Below are 15,180 nucleotides of genomic sequence, written 5' to 3'. Positions count from 1 at the left end.
TTTTTTTTTTTTTTTTTTTTTTTTTTTTTGGTACTGAGGATTGAATCTGGGGACGCTTCACCACTGAGATACATCCCCAGTGTTTTTTAATTTTAATTTTAAAAAATTTTATTTATTTTTTTGTACCAGGGGTTGAAACCAGGGCTGCTTAACCACTGAGCCACACCCTAGCCCTCTTTATTTTGAGACAGGTTCTCACTAAAGTTGCTGAGGCTGGTTTGAACTTGCAATCCTCCTGTCTCAGCTTCATTAGTCAATAGGATCACAGGCATGCCACTATGCCTGGCCAGAACTTATTTCTTGAAGAGGTCTCATGGTGGTTTCTTCTGTGGTGGTTATCTTACTCTGATTTCACAGAATACCCAAGACTGGGTAATTTATAATGAACAGAAATTTATTGCCTCATGGTTCTGGTAGCTGGGACATCCAAAATCAAGGGACATCTGGTTCAGGCCTTCATCCCTTAGTGGAAGGGCAGAGGGAGGGTGAGAGAGTGCCAGCACACCCAAGAGAGGCCAGTCTTCATTTTTATAACAGATCCACTCTCCAGATAACCACAGTAAGCCCTTTATAAAGTCAGAGCCCCACGACCTAGTCACATCTTAAAGTCCCACCTTTTTGACATTGTTGCATTTGGGTCTAAATTTCAGCACCTGAACTTTGGGAGACCCATTCATCCCCTATCAGTGGTAGCAGTGGAGATGGAAAGATAGAAAGTGGCGGATAGACTGGCAAATACATTTTAGGGATACAGCATTTTGGTACCAAAAGGGAATATTGAAAAAGATCAGATTTTATTCTTAGGAAATTGGCCTGGATAACTTTGGTGGAACTGGGCTCTGGACTAGAATGTTTGGTTTATAACCAAGGTGTCACCAACTACCAACAGAGTGACCTGGGGGCTAATCTCCGGGCCTTCATTTCTTTACCTGTGAATCAATGACCTTCTGGACCCATTGCAAGTAACAACCTAACTTGGGGCAGTTGGAAAGCATGAGTTATTGCAAAGAGCTGAGAAGAGTGCCTGCCCCACTGCGGGGCAGCCTAAATTGTTAGCCATTATTATTGTTATTGTTGTTATTGTTACAATTACTGAGATGAGGATGACCGGAAACAGAAACCCAACTAAGAAGAGCTATGAGGACCTGGGAAGTGCAACAGTTGTTAATATTTTTTTTTAGTTCAGTGAAATGATGCCCTCTACTAATGGCTCTCAAGTTGAACCAGTTATGGAAGTAATTTATACACCATGTGATAATTAACTCTGCGGATTAGGGGTGCCCAAGGGAAGGAACAGAAGGGCAGTAAATTTTAATGCCTCCCAGCTCTGGGATCAAGATAGTTCCTGAGAATGTCAAGGGGTCCTACACAGAAGAGATTCTGATGCTGTGTCTCCATTTGTAGTTCAAAATGAAAAGGTCAAAGGTCGCTACATCGTAAAAAATGTGTGGATGGAATTCCTGCAGAGTTCCACCTTTCCTCCTGATGGGCACTTTGATACGTTTTTTGATATCAAAGTCCTTTTTTGGAAATTTCTCCTCATTTTCGGAGACCCCTGCTTTGCTGGTCTCTAAGCAGGTTCTTGGTTTGCCTAACAGATGGTCATAGTCCAGCCTGGACCATTTCCTTGCCCTTGCCATTTGCTTGGCTGACTCTGACAAGTCCTTTGGAATTTAATCTCAGAGAGGATCTTCTCCAGGAAGCTTTCCTTGATCCCTGCAATAGGCCTTTGTTTTGGGTATTACCAGGGATTGAACTCAGGGGGACTTGACCAATGAGCCATATCCCCAGCTGTACTTTGTATTTTATTTAGAGACAGGGTCTCACTGAGCCTCACTTTTGCTGAGGCTTGCTTTGAACTCATGATCCTCCTGCCTCAGCCTCCCGAGCCGCTGTCATAACAGGCGTGTGCCACGTTGCCCAGCTTGTGACAGGCCTTTAATCACATCCCTGTCTTTCACTAATGCACACCTCCCTTTGAAATGGAAATGTTGTTGATGCAGACCATACCTAGCTTTTTAAATCGCTGCATCTCCCTGTGCCTAGAACAGTGCCTGGCTCAAAGAACAACCGAATGAAAATTTACTGCTCCCCCCTCCCTCCTCACTCCCTCATTTCAACAGGCACCTGGCAAAGCCAGCTCTGTGTCAGTCACTTCCCTGTTTCCAGGAACCTTGCCACTTCTGCTGCTTCAAGGTCAGAGACCGTCCCACCTGCATGCCTGACTCACCCCTGATGGAGCGCCATAAGAACCCAACCAAGGGTAGAAAACTACGCACACACTCCAAGTATATGACTGACTTTGCGAGTGCAGCATGAGGAGGGCCTGAGTTCTCTGCAGGGTGATGTCAAGGATCCTCTGCAAACTGCTGCTCCCAACGAGCACAAGCCTGTCTTAAGTGCCCTTCTGCAGTGGCTGGAGGAGCCTTTTCCTGGCTGAAAAGGCTCCTACCACTTTTGTTTTCATATAATCTAGGTCACCGGTTCATCTGCAGAATGGCTAAGAAACTCTTGAGATGATCTTGCTTGAAGGCTACCAGTTCCTCCCCAGCCAGGGTGATCTTGGGATTAGCACAGGAATTGTTATCTCCCCTATGCAATTTTGGGGAGTGTTATAGTTTGAAGGTGATGTGCCCCCCAAAAGCTCATGTGTGAGACAATGCAAGAAGGTTTAAAGGAGAAATGATTGGGATACGAGAGCTGTAACCCAATCAGTGAACTAATTCCCTAATGGGATTAACTGGTAACTAGGCAGGAAGAGTGTGGCTGGAGGAGGTGGGTCATGGGGGGGTGTGCCTTTGGGGTATATATTTTGTGTCTGGCAAGTGGAGTCTCTCTCTGCTTCCTGATCATCATGTGAGCTGCTTCCCTTAGCCACACTCCTGCCATGATGTTCAGCCTCACTTGAGCCCCAAGGAATAAAGGCTGCTGTCTAGGAACTGAGACCTCTGAAGCCATGAGCCCTCAAATAAACTTTTCCTCCTCTACAGTTGTTCTGGTTGGGTCTTTTAGATACCACAGCAAAAAAAAAAAAAAATTGAGTAAAACAGGGGGAGAAAAGGAATTTAGATATCTTTTGGGGACCATTGGCTTCTTTCATTTGCCCCAGACCCCACCAACTAACTGTTGGCTTCTACCGGGCTGTTTCTCACATTTGTGTTACCTGCCTCATCTCTGAAGACTGATCTGAGTTTTAGCTACTGATATCAGCCCAACCTCAATCCAGCCCAAGAATGTTCTTCCTCCATCTGGCTGTCACAGCAGGGAGACAGGCAGGGATGTCCTTACCGTCCAAACCCAATGCCAGCCTTTGGCCACCTTCAGGAAATCCAACTTGATATTTCTTATTCTACTACTGTTTATGCTGAAAGTCACCAGTGCAAGAACAGTAAACCCTGAAAGGCTCTGGTTGGCTTTTTTGTTTGTTCATTTATTTGTTTTCATTCAGAACTGACTTCTTCCCTGGTGTGGTTTGTCCAGCCTGAGATTCTTGTGCTAGAGACTTGGTCCCAGTGGGCTAAGTGGAAGGTCATTAGATCACAGAGGCTCCACACTCACAAATGACTTAATATTAATCATGAACAGATTAATAGGGTTTCCACATTGATGATGAGTGGTCTCTTAGGAGTGGGTCAGGACTAGTAGAAATGCACTCCCTGGGAGTGGGGTGTGATAAAAAGAGAAAGCCTAACCCCCTTCTTGGTCTTTTGTTTCCTGTCTCACCTTGACCTCTGTACATGTTCCTGGCACTGGGATACAGTCTGCCACCAGAGCCACCAGAGGTCCTCACTAGAGCTGAGCAGATGCCAGACCATGCTTTGAATTTTCAGAAATGTGAGCTAAATGTACCTCTTTTCTTTATAAAGTACCCAGCCTCGGGTATTTCATTATGGCAACACAAAATTGATGAAGACATCCCTTCTTCTGAGAAATGTGCCTTTTCCCCAGCTCTAACCATAAGATTCTACTGGAAGCAAGTTGCCATAATTTTATAGATCCTGCACCTTTGGTTCCTGGTAATTGATTCAGGAATAGGCCTCTGACTCAAGCCAGGATGTAGAGTCCTCTACTGCCCCTCTGGAAATAGCCATTAATCCAGACTTGACCCAAACTAGGCCAGAACCTTTACCCAGGAAACTTGACACGAAAGGGAGAATAAGCATCAGTCTCTGGTGTGCAAGCTGAGTATAGCCAGCCTGGTGCCTGTGCCTGACTCACCACCTGCCCTGTGGAAAGCTAACACACGAAGGGCTGCAGGAGAGAAATGCAGGAGAGGCTCTGTAGAGTTCAAGTCTCTGGCTTTGTGTTTTGTCCAAGCTAGTCCTAGATTGTTCTTTCCTCCCTCCTTCCTTCCTTCCTTCCTTCCTTCCTTCCTTCCTTCCTTCCTTCCTTCCTCTCTCTCTCTCTTCCTCTCTCTCTCTCTCTCTCTCTCTCTCTCTTTCTCACTTTCTCTTCTTTCTTTCTCTCTCTCTTTCTTTCTTTGCTTGAAGTTCAAGTCCTGAGCAACACAGCCCTAAGTTTCCCATGTGGAGTTCAGCTGCCACACCAGAGCCACAGAGGGGAGTGTCACTTCTTCCATTGTGGTGCAGCTTGTCTGTCTCCTTTCACTGATTTCAGATGCGGGCACCTCTCAGATGATATGCAACGCGAACAAAGACCTAGCTGTAGTTAGGGAGTCCAGGAAGAATCATAGATCACACATGAGATACATATGTACACACGTAATTATAATATAAATAAGTAAACATTATAATTAGGAAGTTGAAGAGAAAAAGAAGACGGAAAGGACACACAAGGGGAGGAGTCCACGAAAGGGAGACACTGGGCAGCTGAACTTTGTATGTTCACAATTTTCATTCCACTAAACTGACTCCAGACGTCCTGTACTTGGTCCTTTTCTCTGAGGCACTTACTGTCCCCCAAACCAGAGCAGGAGTCAGTGGCCATGTTTGTCCCAAGATCACTTGAAAGATCTTGGCATTGCAATTTTGGCAGTCACCTGTAAAATAAATGTCCTCTCAATATTATTGGTAGAACAGACATCTCCTATGAATATAGCCAGCACCTGGTCTGCCCAGGCCCTCTGCCCCTTCTTTTTTAGGGGATGACACTCTCCTTTAGTGGTATGAAAGTTATCACAATCAAAATAGAGTCACTTGCTTTGACCCTGATGACAAAACAAATAAATGCACAGAGGATGTGAAGGAAGAGCTGTTACTTGTGATTGCCCAGGGACAGGAATGATTCTGAAAGACTCTGCCAGAACCAGCCTCACACGAAGGCCCCTGCATCTCCACACCTCTCAAAGGACGGCCTGGCCGCTGGGCCTCTGCTTGGCTTTGGGCTGACGTCACCCTTGCTATTAACCCTTATGGCCAAGGGTTGTTTCCAATTATCTTATGCAATCCCCCTAATTTGCCTCTTAAAACTTTTCCCTGGCTGCAACCTCTTTACCTGTGGCTCGTGTTTCTGTGGCTGTGGTATTTCTGTTTCATCAGTCTGCTGAGAACCTCTCCCTATTTGTTATTTGGTTGGACAGGGCAGTTGCTTCCCGCGCCCCACTCCCCACTCCAACCACACACTCCCAGTGGGGACAGGCAATCATAGCCTGTGGGTACCTGACACAGACTACGTGCGCCAATCACAGAGCCTGCTTTTCCCAGCCATGGAGATTGCCTTGAGAAGTGGGCATGTGACCCACATCAGGGCAAATGGGATCCTTGCAGGGGGTTTTAAAATCGAGATCTAGAATAAAGAAAAAGGAAAGAGAGTGTAGCTTCTCTGATCACGGCTTCCCTGAGGTTGCATTGTTGAACCTTGATTCTGAGAACTACTCCAAAATGTATCCAATCACTCCTGGGTTGTTTTTTGTTTTGTTTTGTTGTTGTTAGTTTGAATTCAGTTTCTGTTGCTGACAATCAGAGTCCCAGTGAATATATAAATTGTCTGGTGTCTGTGTTGGATTTCCCTGAGAAGCATTTAGAAAACCCACATAAAAACCCTGCAATTTGAGAACAAACTTTAAGAACCAATAGTTTTCAAGAAAACAACAGAACAAGGGCTGTGGCTGTGGCTCAGTGGTAGTGCACTTGCCTGGCATGTGTGAGGCACTGGGTTCGTTTCCCAGCACCGCATATAAATAAAATAAAGGTATATCAACAACAAAGAAAGGAAGGAAGAAAGAAAGGAAGGAAGGAAGGAAGGAAAACAATAGAACAGAGCAAAAGAGTTTTGAGTGTGTGATTCTCTTGGACTAAGAATAGGTATGCAATCGCTAAGTAACTCTTCATGTTACAGGAGAGAAAAATGGCCCAGCAAACCAGGTAGTAAGTGACAGGTTTTGAACTCAGATCTTTCTGATTTCAAAGCTTAACCCGTTATGTCCCAAGTTTTCAATTCTGCAAATATTTCAATGAAATGGACACAAGTACATTAAAATAGATGGAAAATCATAACCTAGAACTTGTATATTCTTTATTATCATTAAGAAAAAAATAGACTATTCTACAAATAGGCCCTGGGACAATAAAGTATCTTTTAAATATATAAGCCATCCTATCAATAGGATATTGGGAAAATAGGACATGTGGGACTTGGACAGAATGGATCTTCACTTTACTGGGACTAGAATATGTTCCTGGTGTTTCCTAATTCTTCAGGAAAATATTTGAAATCAAAATGTTGGAACTGGCAATTCCTATTCTGATTTCTCTGATTAGTGGTTAGTCAGCCATGCGGTCGTTCGTTCTAGGATATCTACAAAAATGACAGCAGGATCTACTGACTCATTTGTTCCTGGTAGTCTGGAAGAGGTCGATTGCTTGTTTATCAGGAGTCCGGCCTGGGAAAAAGTCCATTCAAGGGCTGGGGCTGTAGCTCAGTGGCAGAGCACTTGCCTAGCATGTGTGAGGCACTGGTTTGGATCCTTAGCACCACATAAAAATAAACAAATAAAATAAAGTCATGCTGTCCATCTACAACTACAAAAAAAATTATAAAAAAGAGCATATATATATTTCAAAAGTCTATCTGAAGACAAATAACAAAATTCTTAAGTGTCTTCAGGCAGGAGTTGGCAAACTGTGGCCCGCAGCCTGCTGCCTACTTATAAATCAAGTTGTCTTGACACGTGGCCACACCGTCCAGCTTTGTACTGTCTAGGGGGCTTTCCTGCTATAGCAGTAGCCAGGTAGCCAAAGTGCAGTGTTGAAAATATCATCTGTCCCTTTAAGAACGTTTGCTAACTTCTGGTCTAGGGAAATGGTGGGAGTCACTTCTACTCCAAAACCCTTCTAAGCAAGATGCCCCTTGGTTCTGCCTATCAGAGAACATTCTGGCATTTGGTGAGCAAGCTTATCGTGATCCAATCAGCGGTACAGCTCGTTCCCCACCTGCCTTCCCTGCTCCTACTCTGCTGTTCATCTTCATTATTCTTTCGTTTTTGGCTTTCCATGTTCATAACCCAGAACATCAGCCTCACCTCGGCCTCCTGCTCCCTGAAGCACGTGCTCACCTCTGCCCAGTCCTCTTGCCACCATCTTCTGCCAACTGTGGAACTTGAGTTTGGGGGATGGGGAGAGGTACCAGTAGGGGGCTGAGGGGGAGAAGAAAGTGAGGTCCAGGTGTTCGTTTCCCTGGCTCCTCCCACTCAGCAACTCTCCATGAGGTCTGAAACGAGCCCCTCCTTCTCCTTCAGCCCTAGGATGCTAATGGTGGACTACACCTACAGGTAGTGAAGGTGACCAGGCTTGGCAGAGGTCACCTACACTACCTTCTATGGGTTTTCTAAACTGTGGTCACATCTCTGACCCTATATCATTTATCAGATGAGTATAGAGAATCACCCCCCAAATATAGTGTATCAACCAGCAGATGTCTATGCCCACGCGCAGCTCTGAGGACAGGAATTGGGAATGGCTTTGTAGGAGGTTCTGTTCTCAAGTCTCTTGTGAGGTGAGGTAAGCTGTTGGCCAGGGATGCGGTTATTTGAAGGCCTGAATAAAGCTGAGGCCTGGTTCCCTTCCAAGTTGCTAGAGTTTGGTCCCTTAAAGGCCCATGTGTTAAAGGCTTGGTTCCCAAGATGGCGCCACTGGGAGATGACAGATATTCTAGTGGGAGGTTTTAGATCACTAGGGGTGTGCCCTTGAAGAGGATGGTAGGTCCTGGTTTCTGCCTCTTTCTGTCTTTATTTTTCAACAGCCACGAGGTAAGTAGCTTTGTTTACCAAGCTCTGGAGCTGTGTATTCCCCCAGGGTCCCCAATCCCTGCTCACCAGAGGCGTCAAAGTGATGTATCCATCCAATTATGGACTTTCATCTCTGAAACTATGGGCTATAATAAACCTTGTTCTCTTATTAAGTTGATCACTGTTTGTTATAATGACCAAAAAAGCTGCCTAATTCAGAAGCCTGTGCCCATGGCTATTGGCAAGAGGCCCGAGTAGCTGGACACATGGATCTCTCTGCGGGCGTGCTTATGGTTTGGTTGATGGCACAAGATAAAATGATCAAAATGGAAGCCTCGGTGACTTTTATGGCCTAATCTTGGAAGTGACATTGATAAAGTGAAAAATCAGTTATTCTTACTCATGTGAGTTATTTCTGGACTCTGTTTAATTCCATTGTTATATTAGTATCTATCTTTACACCAACATCCCACTGTCTTGATTAATGTAGCTTTAAAATACATCTTCAAGTGAGGCAATGCCAGTATTCCAACTTCATTCTTTCTCAAAGTTGTCTTGAGTAGTCTACGTCCTTGGTAATTTTTAGAAACATTTCTGACTTTTTTGGTATGGGGATTGAAGCCAGGGGTGTTTGTTCTACCACTTAGCTATATCCCTAAGTCTTTTTATATTTATTTTGGGACAAGGTCTCTTACCCAGACTGGCCTTGAACTTGTGATCCTCCTGCCTTAGTCTCCTAAATAGCCAGAATCACAGGCTTGTACCACCACACCTGGCTATTTTTTTTTTTTATCATTGGATTTGATTTGCTGAAGTTTTGCTTAGAATTTTGGCATTTACCAATGGGAGAAATTGATCTGTGGTTTTCTTTGTTTGGTCTTGGTGTCAGGATAAAGTTGGTTTCACGGAACAAGTTAAGTAGTTGCCTCTTTGATTTTCGGAAGAGTTGTGTAGAATTAATATTATTTCTTTCTTAAATGGCTAATAGACTTTACCATTGAAGCCATCTGTACATAAGATTTTTTTTTTGTTTTTGGGGTGAGGGAGGACAGAAGAAGAGTTTTCACTAGAAATTCAATTTCTGTATTTGATATAAGGCTATTTGGGTTGTACATTTTCTCTTTAGTGAACTTCAGTCGTTTGTACTTTCAAGGAATTTGTCCAGTTTGTCTAAGTTGTTGAATTTGTTGGCATGAAGTTGTTAATAACATTGCCTAATTTTCCTTTTAATACTGTAGAATCTGTAGTGATGTCACCTCGGTTCCCCTTACTATTGATCATTTGTTTTCTTTTCTTCTTAATCATTCATCTAGAGATTTATTAATGCTATCAATCATCTCAGTGAACTAGCTTTTGTTTCACTGATCTCACTGTATTATTTTTCTGTTTTACAGTTTATCAGTTTAGGCTCAGATGTTTATAATTTTCTTTCTTCTACTTGCTTGGGGTTTAATTTGCTCTTCTTTCTTTAATTCTTAGGATGAAAACCGAGGTATTGATTTAAAACCTTTAATATTTTCTAATATATGTATTTATTACTTTATATTTCTACCTAAGTGCTGCCTTAGCAGTATCTTACAGACTTTAATATATTGGATTCTCATTTCACTCTGTTCAAAATGCTCTCTTATTTCCCTTTAAATTTATTCTTCAATCCAAGCATTGTTTAATGGTGTTTTGTTTGGTTCCGAATATTGATAGAGATTGCTGCTTTTATTCCATTCTTCAGAGATTGTATTTTGTAAGACTTGTTGAGACTTGTTTCATGGCTCAAAATCAGATCTATCTCGGTAAATGTTCTGTGTATACTTGAAAAGAAATGTGCATTCTGCTCTCATTGAGTGGAATATTTTATTAATGTCAATTAGTTGAAGTTGAGTGGTGTTGTGGTTTGGATGTGAAGAGTCCCCCATGACTTAATGAATGACAGACACAATGCAAGAATATTCAGAGGTGAAATGATTGGATTATGAGAGCCTTTACCCGATTAATGAATTAATTCCCTGATGGGATTAACTAAATGGTGACTGGAGGCAGGTAGGTTGTGGCTAGAGGAGGTGGCTCATGGGGGCATGGCTATGGGGTATATATTTTGTATATATTTTGTATCTGGCAAGTGGAGTCTGTCTCTGCTTCCTGATCACCATGTGAGCTGCTTCCCTCAGCCACACTCTTCTGCCATGATGTTCTGCCTCACCTTGTGCCCCAAAGAATGGAGCCGGCTGTCTATGGACTGGGATCTCTGACTCTGTGAGCCCCCAAATAAACTTTTCCTTCTTTAAAATTGTTCTTGTCCGGTCTTTTAGTCACAGCAGAGAAAAAAACTGACTAAAATAGTTGTCAACCGTATATCAGTAAATAAAATTAAAGGCACTCCTAAAGAAATATATTAAATTTGGAGAATTTTTAAAAATCCTGATGAAGAAATTAATTTTTGGATATTAGAATGACTTTGCACTTTGCAGGTGCAGAGGCACATGGCCTGTAATCTCAGCTATTCAGGAGGCTAAGGCAGAAAGATCCCAAGTTCAAGTCCAGCCTGGGTAACTTAATGAGACCCTATCTCAAAATTTAAAATTATTAAAAAGGGTTGGGGATGTAGCTTAGTGGTGCAATGCTTGCCTAGCAGGCTTGAGGCCCAGAGTTCAATCCCCCAATACCACAAACAAGCAAACAAAAACCTACTTTGCATCTCAAGTTAATCTGCACTCCCCAGTGTTGCTTGCCTCTGTCTCTCCCCTTGCCTGGCCACCTTCCTATCACTGGATGTGACGAAGCCCAGTAGGACCTACTACCAGCCAAGGTCCTGGGGTTGCTTTTCAGTTCCAGGTCTATTATATTTTCCCAAAGGACCTCAATAATTCCGCTACCTTTCCTCTTCTGAACTGATAGGGGGTGGGGAGTAATGAAATCATAAAAGTGAAAACATTTTAAAGGTTTCTGAAATCTTACCAAAGTCTCATTGTTTATGACAAATTCCCTTTTCATTATGTTTAGGAAACATGTTTGCTGCAGGAGATTGAAAAACAGAAGAGAAGCAAGATACAGTCCTTGCTGTAAAGCAGAGAACATCAAATTTCTTCTATAAAGGGCTAGATAATAAATATTTTAAGTTTAATAGTCCATATGGTCTCAACACTGCTCTGCAGCATGAAAGAGACTATAAATACATAAAAGCATAAGTGCAGCTGTGTTCCAATGAAATTTTATTGAGCCGGGCATGATGGCACACATCTTTATAATCCTGCTACTTGGGAGACCAAGGCAGGAAGATCATCCGAGCCCAGGAGTTCAGGGCTCACCTAGATGAATAGTAAGACCTATCTTGCTGCACAAGCTATAGTTTGCTGACCTCCCTACTCTACAGGAATGCAGCCGTCAGTGGACATTGCAGGCACATCCACAGATGTTATCTGTGTGCTGTGGAGATGTTTAGGGAGAGGGTGGGGGAACGACGGCCAGCGTCTCTTTGTGGAGTTCTTACTGCCCAGGGGAATCCAAGCCACCCTAAAACTTACAGTCTCCGATAATTAATAAGTAACAAAACACAAATACTCAGAAACATATTTACATAATGCAAAGCCCTGGTAGATCTAGTCCACATGGGTTCTGGAACTAGACAAAGGGAAAATGGCTCCGGTGGTTTATTTAAAGGGGTACATCAAAGGCAGGGAGAAGGTTTCAAGGGCGGAGTCTTGCTTCCTGATGTTTTTGCAGTCAGCAGGTTGATTGACATCTGGGCAAGTCACACCCATCTAAGGCGCTGTGTGGACCATGGCAGAGCAGGAAAGAGATTCACATTGTCCCTGGGCAATTCACCAGAGGAAATGTCCACGGTTATTCCCAGACACCAGATGTCTCTATCCACGAGGCTTCCATGCACGGTGACCCCCATGCACCCCATGAGCAGCTGGTGATAGAGATGATATTGGGGAACAGGTTTGTGGGTGTGATACTGCCCTCATGAATGGGCTTGATGCCCTTGTACAAGAGACCCTGGCAAGCTGCCTTCACCTTCCACCACGTGAGTACACAACAAGAAAGTGACACAGACACCAAACCTGCCAGCACCTTGATCTTACACTTACACTAGAAGTGTAAGAAATACGTTTCTGATGTTTTATAACAGACATATTTTATGGTGTCTTGCTATAGCAACCAAAACCAACTAACACCCTGCGATAGCCTGTCCTCCTGGGCTCGGCACACCTTCTCCTTCTTGCAATATTCCTCAAGTCTTCTTTCTCCCCATCTCCAGCGCACAGATGGTACTAAGATGTGGTCAGGGTTCCGAATTGCAATAAGTAAATGTATAAAGGAATGAATTAATGACCGGGCCCTTTCCATTTACTGAACTCTTTCAGCACTTGAACTCTGCTGGTGACGTTCAGGATTGGATTGGATATTGTCCTGTTTCATAGGTGTGTGTGTGATTTGTCTTTCCAACTCGATTGCACCCTCCTCTGGGGCAGTTATTTCAATTGCTTTATTTTCTAACCTATTGTTAGAAGCTGGTAAGTGACAACCTCTCTGTGCCTCCGTTTCTTCATCAGTAAAATGGGAGCAATACTATTCTACCTCATGGGTTTGTTGTCACTATGTTGCATTTAGAATGCTGGTGCCAAGTAAGCCTTGTGTGCATATTGTCTGTTACTGCTAGCTTTTATTCGAATTATTCTTACAGATCTGTTCTAAAAAGAGAAGACTCTTCCTAGCCACTATTCCTCCACACAGTGAGTGACTTTCTGTGTCTGCAAGCTACTGGAGCAAACATTAATGGAATTCATACTCAGCCCCAAGATTTCCCCCTTGGTCTCCACCTTGGAATGCACCCGGGCATCCTGGTGGCCATGTTTGTGCTAAGTGATCTTGCTCCTGGCCAGGGCTTCATGTTCATCCCAGCCAGGCCATCACAGAGCTTCCCCCAAACCAAGTGAAGACAGAGTCTTTTGGAAGTGGAAGCCCCAGAGCAAGGAGCCACCGTGTAAAGGAAGCCAGTCTGCTGTAGGAAAGAGCGAAACCAGCTGTAGAGAGAGGCAGAGATAAAAGCCAGAGAGCCTTCAGATTCCTGGCTCCGGTTGTCTCTACACTCTCTAGAGCCCATATTAAAAAGAAAAAATAACTTTAATAAGATGGTTCCCATCTCATAGAATTCACCCATTTAGCTTACAATTCACCATTAAGTGTATTGGCATCAGATCAATATTGGCATAAGAGCTGCCCTTTATGTTGGGAGCCATTTTTTCGCCTAGGTTTCAATTTAGGTGTCATTTTATGTAGAGATCCTGAGCACTGCTGCTTAGCCTCCCATCAGAACATATGCCTGCTACAGGGTCAACCCCCGCCAGCCCATGACATAACCCCTAAGCATGCTTGTGAAATGCCTCTTGCAGGATCTAAAGCTGGCTCTGTAAGTGCCAACTGGCAGCTGCTCTCCCCAGAGGACAGCCCTGTCAGATTGCTCCATGCTCTGACAATAAATCTCTCGAGTGGGATTCTGGTGTGTGGTGTGGTCCTTGGATTTCGCATGGACTTTGTGAGTGTCCTTTCAAAGTGTACAATTAATTTTTTTAGCATGTTGACAAAGTTGTACAACCAGCATCACAATCAATTTTAGAACATTTTTATTACCCTACAGAGGAAACTCAGTACCTATTAGCAGTACATCCTCTTCCTCCCTGTAACCCCAGGCTTTAGGCAACCTTTAATCTACTTCCTGTCTCTGTGGATTTGCCTACTTGAGACACTTCATATAAAAGCAATCATACAATATGTGGTCTTTTGTGACTGGCTTCTTGGCTTCTTTCACTTAGCACAGTGTTTTCGACATGTGATGCTGTGGTATATACTACTGCTCATTTACTTATTTATTTTGGTACTGGGGTTTGAACTCAGGGGAACTTTGCCACTGAGCCACATCCCCAGCCCCTCCATAAAGTCTTATTCAGCAGCTTTTAATCTGCCTCCTTTTGATCACTGGTGCCTGACCTTACAAGTTGTGTTAGGGTTCTCCAGAGAAACAGAAACAATGGGATATACAGGGGTATGTCTAAGGAGATCTACAATGGAAATTGGCTCACAACATTATGGAGGCCAAGGAGCCCCATAACACGCCATTGGCAAGTTGGGGAACTGGGAAGCTAATGGTGCGATTCATTCAGAGTCCAAAGGCCCCAAAACCAAGCACTCTACTGTGTGAGGCAGAAGATGGACATCCTAGGCCAAGGAAAGACGAAGAATTAACCCACTCCCCATCCTTTTTGTTCTACTGGGGCCCTCAATTGATCAAGTGATGCCTACCCACATTAGTGAGGGCAGATTTTATTTATTCGGTCTACTACTTCAAAGGATAATCTCACCCTCTCACCCTCACAAACACCCCCAGGAATAATGTTTTGCCAGCTCTCTGAGCATCCCTTAGCCCCGTCAAGTTGCAATAAAATTAAGCATTACCGATATTAAAAGTTGACAAACTAAAGATCTGCAGGACAGGTCAAGGATCAAAAATTCAGCAAGTTTGGTAAGAAGGCAGAGACAAAAAAGGTCAGGCTTAAGCATTCCCTGGGAACTCATCTATTTTCTGCTTTACGACCCATGGCACAAGAGGTCCAGGGGTTTGTGAAATATCTGTAGCCTATGAAAATATCTGGGCCCTGGAATAAAAGTATTGCTTTAAAATACAAAGAAAAAAATTCAATAGGTATTAAATAAATGTGTAGAAAGTATCACACTATTATAACAGTGGTCCACTTTGTGCTTTGAAGAAAGCCCTTGATGCTCTGCCACCGCAACTGATTTTTTTTACACCTTTATTTCATTTCTTTATTTTTATGTGGTGCTGAGGATCGAACCCAGTGCCTTGCACATGCTAGGCGAGTACTCTACTGCGGAACCACAACCCCAGCCCCCAAATGATTTTTAAAATGGACATTTCTTTCTCTTCCTCTCTTCCCTCATCCTCCCTAATTCCTCTGTCTCTCTAATGGGGGGGGGGG

The sequence above is a fragment of the Marmota marmota genome, unplaced genomic scaffold, assembly GCF_001458135.2.
Source record: "Marmota marmota marmota unplaced genomic scaffold, marMar, whole genome shotgun sequence".
Classification (NCBI taxonomy): domain Eukaryota; kingdom Metazoa; phylum Chordata; class Mammalia; order Rodentia; family Sciuridae; genus Marmota; species Marmota marmota.
The sequence above is the reverse complement of the archived record's forward strand: the minus strand, read 5'-3'. Positions refer to the sequence as shown.